Source organism: Patagioenas fasciata, chromosome 2, assembly GCF_037038585.1.
Source record: "Patagioenas fasciata isolate bPatFas1 chromosome 2, bPatFas1.hap1, whole genome shotgun sequence".
Classification (NCBI taxonomy): Eukaryota; Metazoa; Chordata; class Aves; order Columbiformes; family Columbidae; genus Patagioenas; species Patagioenas fasciata.
This window is the reverse complement of record NC_092521.1, coordinates 30,149,282-30,172,517: the sequence shown is the minus strand read 5'-3', so window position 1 is coordinate 30,172,517 and position 23,236 is coordinate 30,149,282. Positions and strand designations below refer to the sequence as shown.

Genomic DNA, 23,236 nt, shown 5'->3' with positions numbered 1-23,236 from the left:
ACCAGTGAAGTGAGGACACAACATTTGCTGACCAAGCTGAGATGGCAGGCTGGGGCCTGGAGATGCTGCGTGCAGGTCTTGTTTCAGCTGGAGCTGGAGCAAAGCTGCTCTCAGTCCCAGCCGCCACTCTCTGCAACTGCTGTGTTTGTTAGTAAGGAGACAGGCGAGTAGAGCTAAAAAAGGGAGAAGCGTCTTGAGGAAACTCTCAGCAACAGTAGCATACAGCCTGCTCCAGTCTATTTCTTGTCAAAGGGAGAGAGCTGCTATCCGGTCAACCACAGAGCTGCTTCAGGACTCCTCCTGTGGTCTTTGGGGCCCAACCCCAAACACTTCCACAGCGACAAAAGGAGGCTGCGGGCAGCAGCCCCTGGTGCCCCGGGGCGTGGTCTTCACCCGGGGTCACCCTGCCGCTGAGCCCACTGCCCTGCGCCACGCTGCTTGTGACTGAGGGCTGGTCTCAGGAGTGCACTCACATGTGAGTGACCCCCTCCAAAAACCCTTCTTTCCCACCTCGGCCAGTAACTTTGTCACGGGAAGCAACAGCCCTGCCACTGGAAGGACTGGAGGAGGGAAAGGCTACGAAGCAGGGCAGATGCCAAGAAACAAAAGCGAGTAATAGATGGGACTGCTGGTACCTGTCCTCTCCCCCAGCTGCACGTGTGAAACGCTGTCAGGAGACAGAGGAGCAGCACTCAGACATGACTGTGTGGCACAGTAACTGCAGCCCCAGCGCAGGGCATGGAAACACCCCGAGCTGCGCACACACCCGGAGCCGGAGTGGCAGCAGGGGAACCCCCGTGCACACACCCCGAGCTGCAGCGGCAGGAGCGGGGCCCCTGCGCGCAAACCCCGAGCTGGAGTGGCAGGAAGGGTTACCCTTCCGTGCCGTGTACGCTTGCCAGGGTACCCCCGCGCACGGACGCTGAGCGGGAACTGCAGAAGGGGCACCCCCATGCACCTGCGGGAAATCAGGGGGGCGGGCGGTACCCCCGTGCACACAGCTGGGCGGTGGGGCTATCCCCTTGCGTGCGCACACACACGGTATCCCCATGCGTATCTCCCCCTCCCGCCGGAGCGGCAGGAGGGGTAACCCGAGCGCACACACCGCGGAGCCCGGCGCTGGACTTAGGCCGCCTCTGGGGCACGGCGCCCCCCACCCCGGCAAACCTCGGCTCGGCTGGGCTCCGCTCCGGCGTGGCACCGGCGGGGCTCGGGGGGCAGAGGGCGGCGACACCGCCACGGCCGGAGGGCAACAGGCGGGCGGGCGGCGCCGGGAGGCAACTTCGCGCAGCGCCGGCGAGCAAGTTGCGCTGCCGCGCAAGACAAGCCCGCCTCCGCACCTCGCCCGCGCAGCCGGCTGCGTGCCCGCGCCTCGGCGTGCGTGTGTGTGTGTGTGTGCGGGGGCGAGCGGCACCTGCCGAGGGCGGGCGGCCGCCGCGGCGCGGGTGCGGAGCGCAGGGCGGCGGCGGCGGGAGCCGGGCGGCTGCGGCGGCTCGGGGCGGGCTGGTCCGCGCTGGGTCCGCGCCCGGCGCCGCCGCCGCTGCGCCCTCCCGGCAGCGAGTCCGCCCGGCTCCGGATCACGTGGCGGTTGCCGGAGGCAGAGACTAGAGAGGAGAGAAAAAAAAAGCGCCTCATTCCTTCTTCCACCGCCATACTGTATTTTATAGTAACTCTCATTTTTATTCCTCCCTTTTACTCCCGCTCGGTGAGTACCTTTCCGCTGACATTCTTGTCCTCCTTTTTTGTCCTGTTATTTTTTTCTTCCTTTTTGTTTTTTTTTGGGGGCTTTTTTTGTGTTTTTCTTTTTTTTTTTTTCTTCCTCTTTGATTATTGTTTAAATGGATTTGATCTTTTGCTGATGACAAGTTTTTTTTCCTAGCATGCGATGGTTACTAAACTGTGAGCAAAAGGTGCTGCTGGGGCCGGGAGTCGCAGGGAAAGAAAAATGATAATATTAATAATACAGACTTGCCAGTCCAGCAACAACTGATATACATTTAGTAGCTATATATCTATATATGCAACTGGTTTTGTTATGGCACGGAAAAGTGATGTGAAATATGATACTTATTTTTTAAAGATAAGAGAAAAGGCATGTTTCTAACTCTTTTTGCAGAGGATTTTCTCTCGTGTTGTTTCATTTGTATTTTTGGATGTTTTTTAAGTTTTTTTTTTTTTGTAAAGAGACAGGAATTGCGAATGCATTTTACAGCAGTGTTTACACAGAGTTTGTAATCTTGCAATACTGGTGGAAGCCACAAAGCAAGATGTTAATTTTATTATTTTTGTTATTGTTTCTTTTTTTTTTTTTCTTTTTTGATACTGAGTGCAATCAGCAGGGTTTGTTTTTTTTTCTTTTTCAGCTTTTGATGCCTGTTTATAATGTGAAACTTTTCTTGCAGCATGTTACAGTCATAATTTTTAAATACTTTTTTTTCCTCATTAAAGATAACAAAGCAAAACAGCCGAAGAGGTGATCTTTACTTTTGCACATTTTGCACCTTGACTTTTTTATTCTTTTGCCGGCAGTATTTTATTATGGTTATTATTATCATGATGATGATGGTGATGATAGATGTATACTTATATACAAATAAATACATTTTCAAATGATGGCAGTGGAAGGTTTTCCTGGAGAATGAAGTGCGGTTTGGTTTCCTTGTCAACGGAAGATGAAGTGAACAACTGAACATCTCCCCAGTGCAGGTACTTCATCTCCTTGTAGGCGTTTCCACGCGGTGTAAATTACACTGTGGGATTTTTTTTTTTTTTTTTTTTTTTAAATCTCTTTCCACAGTTAAGGTTTCTCTGCAGTACACATGAGGACTGAACTAAATATCTGCCTCCTTATTGCTTGGATGTGTGCAAAATGTTGCACTAATTGAGCCTAGGATGGTTAAGCTGAAGAGAGGTGTTTTATGTGCTGTGCTGTATAGAGGGAAAGGCAGCTGAGGAAAAAAAAATATCCAGACACCTGTCTCCCCCTCCTTCCCATCCCTTCTCCTTCCCTTTAAAAAAAATCCTAAATGCCAAATCGAAACTGGATGGAACCTTGAGATCCTTCTTATAAATACAAATACTTAGAGGACTTTAGGGGAAAACAAACAAACAAAAACCACAACAAAAGAAACCTGCAAAACAAGAGACCTGTATTGTGGTGACTCGTGTGCGTTTGTGTATGTCTGTTTAAAAATTATCCATTAGAAAATAGCTGTGAGAGAAACAGTAAAGGAGGCTTCCTCGGAGAGCTGGCTCACTGCCACATGAGACATATTTCGTAGCCCTGAGGGCAGCAAAACCCTTATATCCAACTTCTGCTCCTCATATTAAAAAGGCGTAAACAAGGCAGCAGGTTGCCTCTTATGAATTTAATTCATTGGGATGGAGATTAATCAGAAAGAGATATTTGCTTGAAGGTGTTTCGTTTTGTTTTGATGATTATTAATGCCACTGGCTGGCAGGGAATGGGAAACTGTTACTTTCCGTGACGGTCACTGAGAGTTCAGGATTGGAGAAGAAACTGCTACTTTTCATTGAGAACACTTAAATGCTTGACAGAGGCTGCCTCCGATGTAGAGACAGGATATTGGTTCTCTAAAATACAATTTGGAAAGATTTTTCCGGATGACAGGTTTTGTTTGGTTTGGGTTTATTTTATTTTATTTTATTTTTATTTTCTTCTCCAGAAAGAGGTCTGGTGCAATATTATGCTAATGTTGAAGTGCTGAATTCTTGGACCTGCAGTGTTCTCTGTCGTTTATTGTGATGGGATTGCTTAATGTACTTTATATGAAGAGCTTTTAGGGATCTATTCAGATATAGAAACAAAAGTAATTTACAGGGGATATATTTATTTTCTCACTGTAGCATAAACGAAAATAATTCATAGGACTACAGATGCATTCTGAAGTTTGAGGCTTTTCTCACTTATATTCTTGTAACTTAAGAGCTTCCTTTAAAGCAGAAAGTGTCTATAAGAAGGCTTCAGCATTCTCTTGTTCAATTAGTCATGTCGAAAAATAAATAAATTAATTTGGTTTTGTAGATACACATCTATTATGTATTTATGGTGGCTTTTCCCAACTTAAATGTAATAAAAATATTTAGCACCTGTTTATGCATGGCTTCTGCTCTGACATGATGGAATATTTTTGGCATTATATCGAGATCAATAATCCATGCATCTGAAACACACTGTCTAGATATTTGCATGATAGATTATGATGAGTTCTCTGAAATAGTTACAATCTGTTGGGTCAATACTCCACATTTTAAGAAGACTCAGCCTGCGTATTTTTTCATGATTTAATTTGAAATTTAATTTTGAATTAAAATGCAAGAGTGATTGAAACTTCATCCTTCACCCATCTTTTTATTTCAATCTCTCCTTATTTTTAAATTAAAGTTTTTCTTTAAATTATGTGGAACTGCCAATAAGCAAAATACATTTGATATTGCTAAAGCACTGAAATAAAGTAACTAGGCTAGCAGTTTCCAGAATGATGTTCCTTTCGTCCTTTCTTTTAATATTGCAGGTGTGTTGTGTGAGTAATATTGTACAGATAGGTGCTGACTGAAGATCTAATCCTGCTCACCTAGTCTTCTCTTGAAGTCAGACAAAGAAAGTTTTAGGAATTCAGTATTTTCAGCACCCAGATTTAATCTACAAAGCACCTGTTGTGTGAGTAGCGTGGTAATTAATATACATTTCATTTGCAGCTGTCTAAGGTTGTATGATTTCGTGTGTATCAGACAGCCTAGGGACTTTAGGAATAAAGGAACTAATTTAAAGAAAAGTTACTTCTACCTCCTTCAGTATGTGGGCACAGTAGGATTTTGGTTGGTGGAACTGGTTCCAGCTTGATGTTTCCATAGTTATGCCATGACTAATGCTTTTGAAAGCATGTTTGGAAAGCCATACTTAATGTGAAAAACAATTGTCCTTTTGTACTTTCGAGATGAATACAAATTTTGTCTAAGAATTGCATCATTGTTTCTTCAAAGTGATGATATAATTACATTTCTTGTATTTAGTATGAGATGTACTGCCCTACCTCCTGAAGGTGATGAGTGTCCAGACTTAAATGACATTTTCTATTTTTCCTTACATCTGTTTAGATATTCAGGAGAGCTTAGGAATTTAAGGTGCCTTTATAAAGGTTTGTAAACTGAAAGCTTTGGAAAGCAATTTTTCTGTTCTTCCTCCATAACTATTATTAGCAGCACTTACTAGCAGATAAAAATGAATAGGTGAGCAGAAGTTTCTAACTGTATAGTGCCCAGAGCACTGACATATAAATACATGGTTTTAGCCACTGTAGTGGCCTGAATTTGCAACAGAAACATAACTTCTCATATTTTTCTGCATAGGAGATAGGACTAAAGAGGCCTGGGAAATCATCAGCTGTCTTTTGCTGTGATGCTGGGCTGGTCATCTTATTCTGTTCAGATTCAGCAAGCTTCAGTTTAAATTTATCTGGGGTGTCACTCCCACTGTACCTCTTCGAAGGAGGGGTAGAACCTCACTCCTTCTGTTAGAAACCTCATTCCTGCCCTAAATAGTTTACACTCCTTTATTTTTTTGCCAGTGCTGTCCCTAAATCGTAAGGTTCCTTCTCCACGTCTCTGCTTCTTTTCAGAGTGTAATTCTAGAGAGCAGTCACAACCCCTTTTCACTCGGGTTTGCTGGACTTACTGGGAAGAGGTTCCCGATGGTGCTGGCCCAGGGGCCAGGGCAGCACAGGGAAGGGGTGCTAAGGCCGACTTTGATCAAAGTCAATCTGCAGCAGAAGGAGGGTGGCTGCATTCAAATCCTCCTCTGCCCAAGCTGATCTGTTCTGCTTTCAGCTACAACCGTGTCTGTCCACTCTTCTGGCCTTCACAGCAGCCTGGACGTTTCCATCTGGAGCTGTGCGGTGGACATGCCTTTCTTCTGTGAGACAGGCTTTGCGCCAAGCGGATCTTCCCTTTGCTCTGCCTAACCAAGCTGAATTCCTGCGGCTAGAATGTAACAGCAAAGGACTCTTAGGGATTTCTTCTGCAATGCTGATTTTTAGACTCCCAAGAATCTTCTGCTTATTGTTTTAGTATTTCACATCCATACCAGCCAGGGGAACCTGAGTGGGCTTGCGCTAATGCTGTACCAGGGACTGTCTTCCATCAGGAAAAAATGTGAAAGCTGGCTACAGTGCTTTTTAGATATCTTTTATTAGTTTCTTCCTATGTTGCATATATCTTAGCTCTCTAGTTGTCAAAAGTATTATTCTAAAAACGGTTTGTTTCTCATTTACAGTGTATTTTTCCCTATTTTCATCATTCCTTGCTTTGAGGGTTTCAAAAGATAAAAAGACAAAAAAGCTTAATAGTGTTTAAAGTGTAGGATTGTAAAGACTGATAGGCTTGCCCTCAGATGAATGATTTTAACTTCCCTTGGTCTTCCTAGAGGATGTAATGCTCTGTCAAATTCTGGAGCTGAATCCTTTATGTTTGAAGTACTTACAAAATTTCTGAACAGAAGGTTAAAGATGACTATTTCCTGATGAAAAATTCTATAATCTGTGACACTGTCTATGTAGTCAGCCAGTTTGTTTCCTTAAACTCAGATTCAGACTGACAGAAGAAAACAAAATGCCACTTTTAAATGGTGTGAAGATTGCATTGTAATGTTTTCACCTTTGTTGAGGCACCAATATTATTTTATGATCTTTGAGAAAATTACTGATGTAAAATGGCTTGAAGATTATTGTTTTGCATATACACACAAGAGAATAATTTGCACCATTTTATTTTTCGTCTTTACTCTTTCCTATTTCAAAATGTCACTCTAATCTCTATAATGTGCTTAATCCTTCAGAAGCATTTATACTGTGGTTTTGGAAGTATTTTCTGAGCAAGTTTATTTTTGCATAATGAATTTTGGTTTTGCATCTCAGTGAATCATCTACCAATAATCAAATAATCAAGTAGACCTTCAAATTATTAAGTAAATCTCAGGTTATTTAGCATGAATACAATTAATTTGTTTTCATCATTATGATCTTCTGGAATAAAAAGATGAATAGGAAGAATCATATGGATAGGTATTTTTTAGAGATGTGATAGAGCATTAACAAAAATCTTACATTCATTAATTATCCGTTAAGGGCTTAACCAACACTTTTGTGTAAGAACTAACAGTTTAACTTTCTCTGTGTAGTAAATTTATACACACCAATATTATCTACTGCCACTTGACAAAATGTACAGAGTTAAATTGTCTCCATGTTATTCCTCTGTGTGCCTCCCAGCATGCAGCCCAGGCTCTTTGCTCGCCGTCTGCCCTGCCAGGACGTCAGGGTTCAACCATTCTGCAGTTGCATTTCACTTTCAGGAACAGAGGTTTTTCTGTGGCGTAGTTCCTTCATGGTTATAGTAGTAAACATAAAAAATTCTACTCTGACTTGGCTGGTAAGAGGTTTGAAGAAGCAGAAGTGGATTTCTTGTGACCAATGATCAACAGTGGGTACGAACATGGTGGAATAATGAATGACATTCCCCAAGCTCTTTGTTTTTCATTTTTGCACTCATGAGCCTTTCTCCCAAAATACCCAAAGCTCTGATTGAACTTTGTTTACATCAGTGATCTTTCCCAGGTGGCCTTCTGATGACAGTGGCTATTGCCTCTACTGACGTGCAAACAAGTCAATGTGTAGCTCTGAAAACGGCTGAGACAATTCTGTGGTCCTCTGAGAACTGCTTACAGTCCTTTGCACAGCCATAGTTTACAACAGGCCATTATTATTGTTTAAAGAACAAGAAACCATAAAGGATCCAAGTATAATTATTGGACCTTGATAATTATTAAATGACTTGGTTAAAGTCAGGTCCCGGTCTTCCCACTGTGCCCCATACCAACAACCTTTATTTCAGCCTGCCCAATCACATCAGTTGTTTTGGTCCAGGTCCTCCCTTGAGTCAAGCATGTGCTTTGTATTGTGCAGGGTCAACAAAAAGGGGCTATCTGACACAAATCAAATATTAATGGGATTCTTCACCTGACTGAAGCAAGGCTAAATTTGTTCTGCAGAAAAGCATCACACTTGCACAGTTCATTCAGCAAAAGGTGTCTCTGTTTTTGCTGAGAGCTTTGCATAGAAACTGAACATCGTCTGTGTCAAAAGGTACAAGACACATCTTGTTAAATGGTGGTAATTTTAGGATTTGGAAGAGGCATTGCATATGTATACCTTGCATGCAGTAATTTTAGGCTGACTGAGGAGTCAGAGTTTCAGTCTCAAAGAATTGTATTTGCATAATGTTGACAATGCTGGTCTTTCTTTCTGTTAGGTTGTGCTATCGGAGTTTGGTGCTTTGAAGTACTAAAAGGTTTGCACTGTTCTAGGTGTCCTCTTTATTAGAACAATATGAATTAATAAAATGGAAAACCTTAAAAAGCGTGAATGTAATAAAGGTAGTTTTCTGCATTTCTACACACTGAGCCTGTTCTCAAGGGTTCGTGAATGCTAACAGCTCTTTGTGTGGGCAGAGGGAGGTATAGTAACTCACTGGCTTTTGCAACGAAGCCCTGCTTTTAGTAACTGCAGCATCATACTTCTGAGCTTGATCTGTAAAGCAGAGTTACTTTTTAGAAAATACAAGTTACAGTATTTTATCAAAAGATCCTTCATGCAATAAATATTGTAATAGAAGTTATATTTAAAATGTACTGTGCAAACTCTCATGCAACATCTATGAAACAGACAGCCTCAAGGTATAATTAAAACAAAACTTCCTGTTTGGGAAGGTATAAGGTTTGTAGGTACAAAAGGGATTAATTATACTGTGTTGTAAGTAACAAAAATAATAATATAATAAATATTATCTCATTTCTCATATTGTGTTTGTGACTGATTTCACGGTGTAAACCCAGCACTTGAGATGTTGCACAGTAGGTCATCATTCTGGACTATATAAATTGACATCAACTATTTTTTTCAAACTGCATATACGACTTCCAGTTAAATGGGAGTTCTGTAAATGGGTTTACTGCAAGATTGGCTCCAAAGAGGTTAGCATTGTCTAGTGGTACACTTGTAAATTGTAGACTATGAACGTACATTGTACAAAATGGAAAGATAAGCTGCATTTAAATTTTGATGTTACATCACTCTTGCTTTAGGGGGGTAGTTCATCACAATATTGATGCTATATCTATTGTTTATTATAAGAAATACATGCTGTGTTATTATTCATGAGGATGTACCCTGGTCTGAAGGGTGATGTAAAAACAGAAAGGTGCAGAATTAAACCCTGGTCCTATTAAAATCAGTGATACATATGCTGGTCAAAATTTCCTGTCAAAATAGGTTTTCTGTGATTTTTGATAAAGTGATTTACACAAAAAGCTCGATTCATCTCACTTAACCTTGCTGTTTAAAAAATAGGTTTTCAGAGCTAAGCTAGTCATCATGTTAGCCATCTAGAAGTTAGTCATTGAAGGCTAACACAGTCACTTAAGGCTTTGTAGTCAATGGAGATATATAGACACCTCCAGAGGATTACAGATTACATCCCACAAAAGTCACCTGGGGATAGCTGAGGTAAACAACCTCCCTAAAATGCCTCTCTCTTTTAACTAAAGAGAGAGAGAGAACCTTGATTGGACATTTAAAATAGATTCCTAACTTTTTGATTGATGAAGTTAGAGGAGATGAATTTCATGCTTTATTTTTCTCGCCATCTGTCAAAATACCAATTTCTTAATGAAATATTTGGTTGAAAACCTATTGTTTGGCCAATTTGGCTCTAAGTTTTTGCTTGAATTTCTTTTCAATGTCTGCAGTATTTTTTTTGTACAGAAATGTGAAAGTATTTTTCAACACTTTTTATCAGTTCTGGACCATGACAAAATTCCCAAAAATTTTTGTTAGGCTCAAGATTTCACACATTTTTATCCATTGCTTCATTTAGTTTTCTGAGTCTTTATCATGTAATCCCACACCCTGATCTTTCAATGAGTTCTCATAGAGTCCTCTTCTAAAATCCAGGGATTTGAGGTATTGGATACAATCATGGACCTCACTTGAGAAACCTTTGAAAATAATTGAAGGATAAGTATGGGTGGTAATGGAATCGGCTACTTGCACTTTGCATGTGTAAATGAATGTGGATATGTAGTCACTGTTAAAAAATCATTAGTAGATCAACAAACAGCAGAAGACCTGAATTTGAAAGTTCTAGATGGCTCTGAAAAGGGCTTTTTAAAATGTAACAAAACAAAAATGTTAGTTTGTGGACTGAGGTGATCCAGGCAATGTAAGTTAAATATTTAGCTATTGCTGGCACACCACTAATATTCTCACATACATGCTTGTTATAAAGATTCCAGTAAAACCTGTGTCTTTGAATGTCCAGATTAATTTTATTTCCCCCTTCTCAGGTAGTTTTCTAGAGAAGTTTGGAATTTTAAGGCTGATTTTTAATCTTTGTATAAATCAGCTCTTAGAGTGATTTTATTTCAGTTTATTTCAAGTCGTTGCAAGTAGCAGGATGCAAAAGCACTAGCCACTTTGTGCCACTGCCCAATATGCTATGATCTCATCCTCTTCCCCATAAATTATGAATTCTGCTATTTCTTTCAGGACGTGTTTGGGCTTTCTGTAAGGTTTTTTTACAGGTACTGAAATATGCGGACATAGTGTACATGTTTCCAATATAGGGTTTGTCTTATTCTCAGAGTGGCATTATCTGAGTGCCTGTGCAAATGTCATTAAGATGCTCACATAGGCTGTGTTTTTCACTGACAGTGTAGTATGAAACTGAACAAAAGATGAATCCAAATAAGAAATGAACTGTTAGGTATAATAGGAGTAAACAGAAAAGGCAATGTAGTAAGAGTTAACTGCCCAAATATCATAGTGTTACTTCCATGATAAAGTAAGATGCAGCTGTGAGCCCTAATAGCCACATTACAATGGTTTGTACAGATTCAAAAATTTTATGGACTTGTCAGAATTAAGAAGAAAACTAAAAATTTGAAGTTCTCAGCACATTGCAGTAACTGTTTTAATAAGTGCAGTAATATGCTCTGGAGACTATAAACGGTTAGTTGCAGCTACCGTGTCATGTTGTACACTTCACCACCTCTTGGTCTTTGTCTTTGCAATGTATTTATATTTCTACGCTAGGTTTTTGTACTGTCCCTCAGAAATGCATTGCCTGAGCAATACTCAGTAAAACAGATTTGCAAGGATAAAATCCTTTGCTGACTTCATGGACTTTTCTCTGTTTCATTTATGCACCATAACGTTTCCTTTTTCACTCAGGCATCTCCGCTCAAGTTAGGAACCACAGTGTTATCACAGGAATTTAGAGGTTTCATGACCATAGATTGTCAGGACATAGATGAACACAATTGAATTTCTCAATGTGAGTGGGGAGTATAAGCCAAACTCTGCTATTTGATGTCACTGGGTTAACTCTGACAGCTGCTTGGATGAGTAGGTGATCCAGGGACCTGGAATGAGAAATACTTGTTCAGGGGTGTACATCCTATATATTCTATATAGTGTGACTTTTCATCTCAGAAATTCTTGATACTTGGTCTCAAATATTAATGTTGTAAATATTCATCATAATCAGAATTTGGCTGCTTTTCACTTTCAGATCTTATAAGATCAAAATCAACCCTACTATAGAGACCTTTGTCATACTGGTCTGCAGTTGCAGAGGATGGCATATTTTAAAATGTTGGCTGTGCTCATTTGAATTTCTGGATCCTTTTTATCTTTTATTTGTAATGTTTTTTTTATTTCAGACTTGCTGGACCTTCCCTCCTGCTCTGGACCTCTCCCCTGGCATCGGCACATCTCAGAAGGATGAAAGAAAAGGAAGCAATAGGAGAGGGATGGAAGAGAGGTGGAGAGTAGAAAGAGAAGGAGGAGGGGCAGCAGTAGAAATGGAGACAAAAATCCTGGGTGGTTTGGTTCAGGCTCCAAACAATGGGGATGTTTGCGGGCCCCACTCCTCCTCACCTTCCCCTCGGGCTCAGGGCCCTCTCCCTCTCCACCACTTTAACTTTCATCAGCATCACAGATATTTCAGTATTCATTTCAATTTTTTATTAAAGAAAAAACCAGAACAATTGGCGTCCTGCAAACAACAAAATATAGCCGTGTTCTCACAAATTGTAGCAGGACGCTGTTCGTGTGACTGGTTCTTGAAGTAGGGTTATTTTCCTCCTAGTGAAGTCAACTTATATCTTTAACTATGAAATTGTGGAATGCTTTCATACTTCATGAGTGAGACAAAAACAAAAGTTAGGTTTCTCATTTATTTTATACCCAAGGTGAACCCTTTAAATCAGTGTGCACATGACTCTGTTTCAGTTTTATTCACCTAGATCCAAAAGCAGACTTTCTACTAGTCTTTATTTACTTATTCATTTTTTACCTTCTCGTCTTTCAAAGTTTTACTTCCAGGAGTCCCTCTTACTCCTCATCTTCTTAGTAAGAGTACAAATTAAAAACTATTCTTAATTCTTTCAGTTAGTTTGAAATTTGAAGTGTATTATTTAGCTTTGCAGGCCAAATACTCCCACCAGAATAAAAAATGCTATCTGATTTTTTGCTGTGCAACGTGACTGTCAGACAAGAAATAAGGACTGCACTTGTCTGGCAATTGGCTTGGCCCTGTCACCTGGCCTTTCTTCCTGGCTGGAAGGTTGAGAAAGGGGAGGAGTGCTCAGATTAAAAGGATTTTTTGGGCAAGCCTCTTGTAATTCCTTATGCGTACTTGCCTTCTCACAGGCATTTCCACCAGGAATCCCTTCTACCTGCGAGATATATTTGGGAGTGTTAATAGAAAGGGCGGATCCAGTAACTGGTCTTTCTACAAAGGTATTTCCTAAATCTAGAGCTTAAAATGGTCCTATGGCTGCCCTATACCAACCTACGTGGTACAAAAAAAGCCAAAGGGTAGTCACTGAGCCAATACAAAACAAAGCCTAGTTGCAAATTTGCAGACTTAATTCTTTAAATGGCAAATGCTAAGAATTCCCATTTGCTTGTTATATACTATAATCAATTATGGTAATTGAGTGAAGAAAGTTGTGAGATTTCGGCAGATTCCGGATGGAATAGGTTTTCATTGCAGATGCTGATGAAACAGGTCCAGAGCAGAACGGTCAGGTCCAAAAGGCTGAAATAATTTTTTTATCTTAAAAAGACTTTTAAAAAAAGCACGGTAAACAAAATTTTTAGGTATTATGCATATCTAAATATAATAGGTCAAATGCAAACATGCTATTAAATAAAAATACAGTACATAAACCTGCAAGAAAACAATGACTTCTTTCAGGGATTCTATGCTTAAAGACATGTTAAATTTCATTAAATTTTAGGTGAACTTTATTTTACATTTTCTTAAAAGATGCACTGTAGGCTGATCCAACTGACCATTGGCTCATTACCTGACTAGAAACTTCAATTAGCATTGAAGTCTACCTGAGGTATTGTTCTTACAGTTTGTTTAGATTTTGATTATTTGTGCTAAATTTACGTGAGTCACACACCTGAATAGTAGGTTTCTGATTTCAGCAGGGTGCTCAGAGCCCCTGAACTTGGTACTTCGGGTAACTAAGCAGTCTCTCCAAAAGCGAGCACCTTGAAGGAGTCCTTTGGGACAACTTGATGAGGTACTTGGTTGCTTGAAGAACCATATAGAGATCTGTGGCTGTCCTGCAGGATGGTCAAGAGCTGCTGCATACACCAGGATGTGCTTGGCATCGAGCGTGTCCATCCATCCCCCTGCTTGAACCAGGGAACTGCTTTTTGGCACATCCTCCCCTGGGATTCATTATGGGGTAGCATTCACAGGAGATGTCCCTGGGCCTTCAGGAAGTTATGGTCTGTTATTTAAGGCTGGTAGTACTGGAGCAGGCAGTCTACATCCTTCTTTGAGATTTAGACTGTTTTCCAGCCTCAAGTGTCCACTAAGGTCAATTAAGGGAAGCCTTACTTAACTTTAGGTGTCTTTAGCTGACATTATGGCAGAAGTTGACTTCCTTGGACTGACTCGAATCCTTTGCCTTTTCTTAGTTCTACCATGCTATCATCTCTGCCACAAATAGTGTATATTTTAACTTTGTAGTTTGCTTTGCAACTTCTATCTTCTTCTTCCCAGTGCGACAAAATAATTTCATATAGCAATTGCCATTTCACTTAAAAATCTAACTACAGTATAATTCATAATCATCAAATTCTTTTATGACCAGCTGTTTGCTATCATGTTTTACAGCCTTGCAGTGCATCAGTAAAATATCTTTACAGAAGGGGAGTAATAGAGTGAGCATCTTTGAAGCTAGGAACCTCCTAATGAAAATTTCAAAACCTTTGATCCTTTTCTGAAAGGGTAGTTCTCTTCATATATGTTTATAATCTGCCTCTTTCAAAATAAATGCTTTGTGACCTCTGGAATGTGATGTAAAATGTATCTCATTGTATCAGATGCTACATGTAATGTGTAAGTTTTAAAATAATTTGCATTAGTCTTCTGGTATTAGACTTCATCCGTGAAATTAAAAGAAAGATTTCTGAATTATAATACTTGCCTGTTAACTACTGCTCACACAGAGCAACAAGCATAAGTTCTTCTGAAAGTCAAAAGAATTTTGACCATCTCTACTAATTACAGAGTTAAAGGCCTGACCTCAGCATCTTTATGGAAGGCTTGCTGTGTGTACCATGTAGATTACTGAATATGATCACAATCTCTCTTTGGCCTAGAAAACAGTATTGTGGTGGAAACAAAGCTGAATGAAGACTGCCATCCTCAGAATGCCATCATCATAATCATCAATAAGATATTTTGCGTATGAAAGATAATTTAAGTAAATATGCCAAGGATATATGCCAGGTACACTTTCAACATAAAATGGGTAGCTTTCTGTGTGTAACTTGCAGCAAGACGTTGCCCGTGTAGAAACTGGGAGTTGGGTACTGCTCTCACTTGCAGTTTTGCAACACTTCTGATGTGAGTCTATTTGAATTGTGCTGTAACAGAGTTTTATCTGAGGAAATAATTGATTGGTTTGATTTTTTTATTTTAAAGATGAGAAACTCTGCATAGTACTTTCTCATAACAGTCTGTCTTTCCCAGTCACGTGTTTTGCATAGTACAGAGTGTACTATGGTATGTAGAAGGTGTACCTGTGTAACTGCGTTCCAGGATACTCTTCATTTTGTCATTAAGTCTGTAATAACTTTGCCGTTTATTTCATTGGGAAGAAAATCAGGCTTCTGTTTCCGTTACAATAAGTTGTGTTCTTGATATAAATATGGAACAGATTATTAACTGAATAGGAGAGACAGGTTCGTACTTGGTGAATCGGATTCTGAAGATGGCCTAAAAGAAATCTAATTTAATATAAAAAAATGTAATGTTGTTTTTCCTGGTAAATTAGTTGGTATATTTTTTTTTTTCTGGTATACTTGAAGTGAAAAAGAGCTGATGTAGTGGGTCAGACTGAGGGTCTAGCTAGTTCATTATTCTGTTTCTGCTGGTAGTAAAGAATAAAAAAACCTGTATTCTCACAAGAGGCTACTTGCTAGTAGAACACCAGAATAATAATGCAAGAATAAACTATGCTGTTCTGTAGTTTATTTATAGGTTATCAACATTAATTAATTCATAAATTGATACCTTGCACAATTAGATATGTATCAGGACAGATCACGCCATGTTACCAAACATAGTAGATATAATACCTACCAATGACCATAACAATCAACAGCAACTTCATGTTCTGTAGGAAAGCAGAACTTTAAAATATACTGTATACATATAAAGTATGCTTAAAGCAGAAACACATTTTTTAAAACTTAAAAATAAATATTATTTTGCAATATATTTGCAAAATGATGAAGCAGGAATACTTGATTTGATGAATACTGCAGCTCAGATCAAGCTTCTGAAGTAATTTAAAATTATTGGAGTTTGTAATTTCCTAAATTCTGGCATTTCCTAACTTTGTATTCCTTGACTTTACCAACCTACTTAATTTTTTTCAATATAGCGCTTTTTGAATGCGTGTGTGTACAATCTCTGTTTACAATATTGATGGAGGTTACATGTCTAGACGTATATTTTTGAAGTTTTATTATGAAATATGTAATAATGATAGCATAAAAAGACATTTAGGAAAATTGTTTTGCAGCATTGCCTTGTAGCTTCATATTGAAGCTATAAATTCGAAAGTTTCCCTTATTTTCTAATTTTATCATTGTAAGAAGAAGTAAAATGGTAAGATTTTAAAGTACGTTTTCATGAACAGAGCGGACCACTTAATCTTACTCATATCTGTGTCCCAGCAGAAACTCAAGAAGGAAGTCCTCTGGCTTTTGTGAACTTCATCTTCCTTTATAAGTTCTGTTTACACTGAGAACAGTAAGATTTCTTTAAGGACTCACTTTGTTAGTCAAATTTCATCTTAGGATTGTAAAGCTGTTAAGCTTTGTGAATGCTTGTTGTTTAAATAATGATAACATAAGAAAACCCTTACTGATTTGTTGTTGGCAAAGTGCATAGGAACCCAGCCATGGAACAAGACTAGCAGCCTATTACAAAAATAGAGGCCAAGCTCCAGTTTCAAACCTGCATGTTTTACATGTGGCTTTCAACCCACCATGAGTGCTCAAGATTCTGTAGTAGAGTATATATTCAATAATAACAATTATTTTTTTCAAAATAATGCACACTTTAAATATTTAAATTCTATTCAATGTGAAATAATTTGAAATATTTGCATGCATTAACTGTGAACTCCTCCAGTCACAGCCTCTCAGCAGCAGTATCTTGAAAAGATAATCAGTGAAAATATCCATTTAAAAATATTATTTCTTATTAGTAGCAATTTTTCTTTCCTTCTATGTATTTTACATAGAAGCCTTCTATTATATATGGTATCATTGTCCTTGTATCATTTTTATAAATCCCCAGATAGTTCTTTCACTTGGAATTTTGTGTGTGTGTGTGTGTGTGTGTGTTACTATCTTTCTTAACACCTTAGAAGAATAACAGCATATTTCAAAGAAGGTGAAACAGAAAGAAATGTTGAAGTCAAGTTAACAAATAGTGAAATTATCACGGTAAGATCTTCAGAAAAATCCTACAGCCATTTCGAGGAAGTTTTAAAAAGACATGCAGCTAATTTTGATTTTTAAATGAGCTGAGTTTCGTGGAAGTAGTTGTGTTCCAACAGTTAAAGAAAATCTATGAGAAGTTGCTGAAGTTGTTCCTTCATGTACCATACAGGATATATATATATAAAAGATATCCTGTATATTCTATGATATTATCTTGTATGCTATGCGGTATAAGATGTAAATTTCTGTTTATTTACAAAAGAGTTAATTTTTTTTCCCCACTACTACGTATTAACCAAACCCGAATCATTAAAACAGAAGATAGTTGTTTTCAGAAGCAAGACTGAAAGAAATAATTTCTTTCAGTGAAACCAAATGTTAGTTGATACAAATTCATGGAAATATATTGCATGAGCGTAGTTTCGTTGGCATGTTTAGTTTCCCTTTAGCTGATGCAAAGCATGCGAGGTCTGTGGTGGGGCAGGGAGCGATGTGGCTTTTTGCTTTGGTTGGGATTCCCCTTGGTTGTACAGGAACTCTCTCCTGAGGTAAGAACCTCTCTCCTGCCAAACACCAAACATGCACATCTTTAAAGGTTTCATATTGGAAGTTTATACTTTATGTGATCACATAATTAAATACGGTTAAATCCTACAACTCACCACTTTGTTTAGGAATAATATAAACTGGAGAAAAATTGCTGTGCAGTTGAAATGCAAGTATTGCATTTTGGGGGAAAATTCTCTTCATAATACCTTATTGTGCAATACTATATTGAAAATTTCTGTAGTACCAAGTAAGATAAAGCATGATTTCTTGTACATCGGTATTGATGTTTTCAGTAGCCAGATTCTTATACAATTACTGAAGTCAGACTTAAGTAACCAGTAAAGATTTTTTGAGAATCTAGATTCAACTCACTGCTATAGAAGGGCATCTGCTATTGCCACAAAATTGTATGTCAGGCAGAGCCAAAATTTTGTAACATTTTGGGTGCAGTTTAAAATGAAATCTTTTTTGCAAAATAGATTAAGCCAGAAATCTGTACATTCTTGTTTCCATAAAGACTTGAGGAATGTTGCCATCATGTGACTTTTTATTAATGTAAAATGTTTGTCTTTGCCAAACCCAAGACAAGGATTTTTCCCCATCTCACTATAAAAATTGTTGATATATTAGAGTATTTTGGATTTTAGTGATATTGTATTTATATTGTATAGAAAAGGGTTATAATCTAAACCAGTAATTTTCAAAAACATGTTATAAAAACTGTATTTGACTCTTTGGGGTTACATAGATTCTTTCTGGTCTGAGGGCACATCTGCAGTGTGGACACACGTGCAGTCTCTCTGCCCACTCCAGCTTCAATGTCTGTAAGGTCTGGTAGTGTGTGTAACTTTCAGAAGACTCTGGGAATGGTTTATTAGATCAAGCTCAGTGCTGGGCTAGTGTGGCCTCAAACTCACAGCTCAAACTTCTCTTTTCACTTCAGTCCTCTCTAAAATCTCCAATCTAAAGAAGTGCTCCCTGAACCCTGTGCAGGGGATCAGTGGTTTTGGCAGTGGGCACAGTTTTTCCAGTAGGAATTTACAGAATAAAGAGAGAAAATTTCCTTGTCTGTTGAATTAGAAAGAAGGGCATATATTAATTCATTAATGAATTGGGGACTTCCCAATTAGTCTCTTTCCTATGATCATTAGGGCTGAAGTTGATATTGATCGCACTTTGAAAAGAAATGCAGGTATTAGCTACTTTTCTTTCATATTTGTTTAAAACCACAGAAATAATTAAAAAAAAGTCATTGGAGTATAGCTATCAGAGATCATATTTTCTTTAAAGAAAGCTGAGAATATGAAAATAATTTTTCTGTTGATATGCATTGTCCATTTATTATGACTAATTTTTTCTACATACAGGCACTCAGTTAACCCTTGAGCGAAACAAAATAATCCAGTTAATTTCGCTGATGAACTTCAACTTTTGACCACCAATGATAGTATAGTTACATCTTATGTGGCACATTGAGAAGTCTTCTGTCCTGCAGATAAGTAGAACAATAGTATAAGAACGAAAAAACCCATGTGGAAGCTGCGAAGGTGGAGGACAGTGAGAGAAGCATAGTAACCAACAGGATGTGTATGTGCAACAGAAGTAATTAGTGCCTGGACCTTCACTATGATTCCCCTCTACTGTCCTCCTTTCTTCTCTTTAGGATTTCAATTTCACATGGAGGCCTCCTTCTGTAAATTGTGTGTCCCTCTTCAGAGCTAATAATATCTTAAATATTTTCTCTAATCCTGCAAAATCAAATACAAATAATCCCATAAACAAATAATCCCATAAGCAAATAGTAAAAGGCAAGAAGGCTGTCAAAACCTTTTTTTTTTTTTTTTTTTAAGTTAAGCTAAAATTTTAAAAATACTGTGGACATTTTGAGACAAAGTGACTGATATTTGCAGCTGGTATAAATTGGCGGGATGTCTCCATTAAACCAATGGAGAATTGGTTACCTGATTCCATGCTCATAACTTCTTCATAGCAAACCTCATGGCATTTGCTTCCTTTTAGTGATAAGTTGTGGAAAATAGGGTAATTAGTTCTATACCAGAAAGATAATTTCAGTCTTATTGCAGGATGACTAATGGAGCTTTAAAAATCCTGAGATAATGCATGTGTGTGCTTTGTGTGGAGGGTGGGGGAAAATGTGATGCACATGAAACCTGAGCACAGAAATGATGAACTTGGAAACCATCTTTTTAGTGAAAGCTATTTAGCTCTACAGCCTCTCTTTTGCATTTTGAGAGGATTTAGGAGAATGCATTATTCATAGCTAAAGAGTAGTTAGCAAGTCAGTTGTTTCTGATGGAGGGTGGTGGGTACAAGCTTGCATATTTTTTAGCCATTTTATGTTACATACTACCACAGAAAAATCTGTCTTATACCTTGAATAGTGTATTGGTTATAATCAATCAGATGTTTTACATAGACTGAGGTATGCACGACTTAGCAAAAACTGCATTGACAAACAGACTATATTAATGGATCCTGGAAATTTTGCCACTAATTAGGCCAACTGAGATCTTAAATGTAAAGGATTAATGTACCATCATTCAATAATCAAATTTTTAGATTGATTGTTAGAGATACAATGGAACATGCTATTTTGTTAAATCTAGAGAAGGGTTAAATAACAGAAGGGTTCAAAGGATACAGTCATCAGATGTTCAGCAGTCAAAATACCATTTTTCTTATTGTTTTGCTTTGGATCAAGATTTGCAGTTTGGTTTGGGAAGTATTCATTAGAGCCAGTATTGCTGAGAGAGCTTAAAGGATCTTGCCATGCAAGACACAATTTCAACTGTAGGATCGGATCTTGTGAGAAAAAAATATGGGTTCTTTCTGTTTTGATAAAAAGAAAAATATCAATAGGTTGAAAAAGTCATTATTGTAACACATTTTTTTTTCTTTTCTGTTTTAGCACCAATATTATTTTTTTCCATTGGTATGTGTAATGAGCCATAGTTAATATATGCAACTTAGCTTAATCTCTCTGAAACTCAGCTTTTCAGTATGAAGGAAAGGGGACAGGAGGAGAATTAATATATACAAGGGATAAAACCTGGAAATATATTCATGGCACAGGAACCTCAGCTATCACCTCATGGATAAAGTATAAGATGGGACAGTAGGTAGATTTGGTTATGCTGTTGACCTTGTGGTGTGACCATATCACATAGTTTTTCTGAGCCTCTTTGTTCTTGTTATTGAAATTATTTTGCTAGTTGGAACCACATATATTCTTGTTCAAACCACATGATGAAACCACAGTTATAAAAGAGGCTCTTTCCGAGCCTCTTTTTTCGTGTTATTCAAACTATTTTGCAAGTTAGAACCACATACATTCTTGTTGATGTAAAGTATTGTAATGAAACTGCAATTATAAAAGAGGAGCTGTGCAGCAAGAAACGGTGTTAAGGCAGATTCCTGACACTTTAATAGGGAATGCCCACACTGCTGGCAGCCCTTTCAAGAATGATAAATATGGATATTTGAGATGATATTGTCACATCCCTGAAAACAGTCAAACGAAGGACAGTATTTGAAAGTTTTTTGAAGGTACTTCACAAAAACTTTGTCAATGTGTGAATAGGAAAATGTAATGGCTAAACATTTTCACACCAAGTTTTATTCAGCTCCATTCAAATGTGCTTTTGGGGCCTGAGGAGGCTGCTCATAGTGAAGGACTTGAGAGTTTGGAAAGTCAAAACAGGTATCTGCTGGCTTGCTTCTCACTCTTTTAGTTTCTCAAATTAGCAGTGGCTTTGATTTGTGCCAGTGGCTTCCAAAAATGAATTTTTAGACAGGAAGGGTCAAAGTATGGGACTTCTGGTAATAATTTTTCGATGTCCTGGCAGATATAGTTGGGGTAGAGGGGTAAGATATGCTTACAAGCCATAGCTTCTGTTAACTCTCCCTTGCTGGTGGGATCCTTAAGTGTTTTAAAAGGCAGATTTTCCTGACTTCTCTTCAATGCTAGAAAAAGGCAAGGTTGTTGCCAGAAAGTAGCTGTAGTCAGTCATCTCTAAACATTTCTGAGATCATAATATCAGCATGTTAAACTGAAACAATCTTTCTCTGTGGGTTGATTCAGAAATAAATCGTGTGCCAAATAGCATTGTTTATTGAAAGGAAAAAAAATTCAGGCCACCCAATAATAATTTAAGTATGAGATTAATAAAACCTATGTGTGACAGAAATATGGTTTAAACATTCCCTATTCCCTTCATTTTTTTATGAAATACTGCACATGTGGTTCCAATGACTACTGCTCATTCCGTCACCAATTAAGAGACACCTGGCAGAGGAATCTGAAATTTGCATTTGGTGATTTTATCTGTGAGAGTTTCTGTAAACAGCACCTTTAAAGCTGATTTGCTGCAGTTTTCAATCAATCTAAAACTTTAGTGCAAACCCTATTCATGTTTTCTAAATACCATTAGTTTTCACTGGAGGCAAAGCTAGGTTTGGAACTTAGTTTACATCTGTTGACTCTCCTTGTCATTCTAATGCTTTAGAAATGTGCCTTCTCTGCCTCATTTTTTCCCATCATTGAAATGGAAGTAAAACCCTCCAACATCAGAATTATTGTTGATGATTCATATGTTATCCATCACTGTAAGATTTAAAAGCAAATATTTTAGCAGCTGTGTTTTCAGCCGCTGTCACAAAGGTGTCTATAGATATGTCAAAAAGGTAACCCCAAAACTGGTAAACCTGCAGTGTATTCTGAATGTTGTGCTCAGCCAAAGGTCACTCAGACCAGTAGAAGAAGAAAATGTAAGGCTGGAAGGTGAGAGATAGCTGTCTGTACCACTCATTGTTTCCTCTTTTGGCAAAGCACTTGTAGCTAGTAGCATTCTCTAATTCAACATTGGTGGACAAATCTTCCAAAAGAGAGGGGAAAGAAGTTTTTTCTTCTGAAATAACTCATTAACCGATTGAGACTTGGTGGAGCTGAGTGGTTTAAATGAACAGGCGGTGGTCTTTGTGAGGGTGGTATTCTCTTATATATAGGTAGTAGTTTTTTTATTGTTGTGTTAGAATGTGACACAATAGAGATTTTGAAATGAATCAGAGGTAAGTTCTGCTTATGCTGGATCTTAGTCTGAAATTGCCTCTGATCAGCTAGAAATAAAAGGCTCCTCTTCATGGGAAGTGATGAATGTATTTGTCTGGTTAGGAAAAAACACAGTGACAGGGAACCAGAATTTTCCTACATACATATTTAACCAAAAGTACTAAACAATATGCTTCATTTTATCACTGGAAATATTTTGTTATGAGATGATGAGTCATCATTGATCTTTGCTCTCTGCCGATGGAACAACTCTCTTGGGAAGAAAATATAATCGATATCTGTCTTATTTGTTTGACAAGGTAAAAAAAAAATCAAGAAACAGAGTTCTGCTTTTGTTTCAGTGATTTAAAGTACTTTTTCTAACTTCTTTTGTGAAGAAGCTGTTTATAAATCTAGTCTAGAAAAATGCTGTTTTTATAAGCTTCAGAAGCATGTTTCTTTTGGAGTGAATGAATTATTCCTTGCCAACAGACAACTG

General features: G+C 38.3%; 1 protein-coding gene across 3 annotated transcripts in view; it reads left to right on the top strand.

The window, feature by feature from the left end:
• Positions 1–1,501: 1,501 nt before the first annotated feature.
• RALYL (RALY RNA binding protein like) overlaps positions 1,502–23,236 on the top strand; it is a 384,238-nt gene continuing 362,503 nt past the window's right edge. The window contains exons 1-3 of one of the 3 annotated variants that reach the window (XM_071803975.1): positions 1,502–1,705; positions 2,620–2,706; positions 4,536–4,681. The gene's annotated coding sequence lies outside the window, so the exon portion shown is untranslated. The remainder of the gene's footprint in view (positions 1,706–2,619; positions 2,707–4,535; positions 4,682–23,236) is intronic. The other 2 variants (XM_065832022.2, XM_065832023.2) reach the window with 2 other exon arrangements.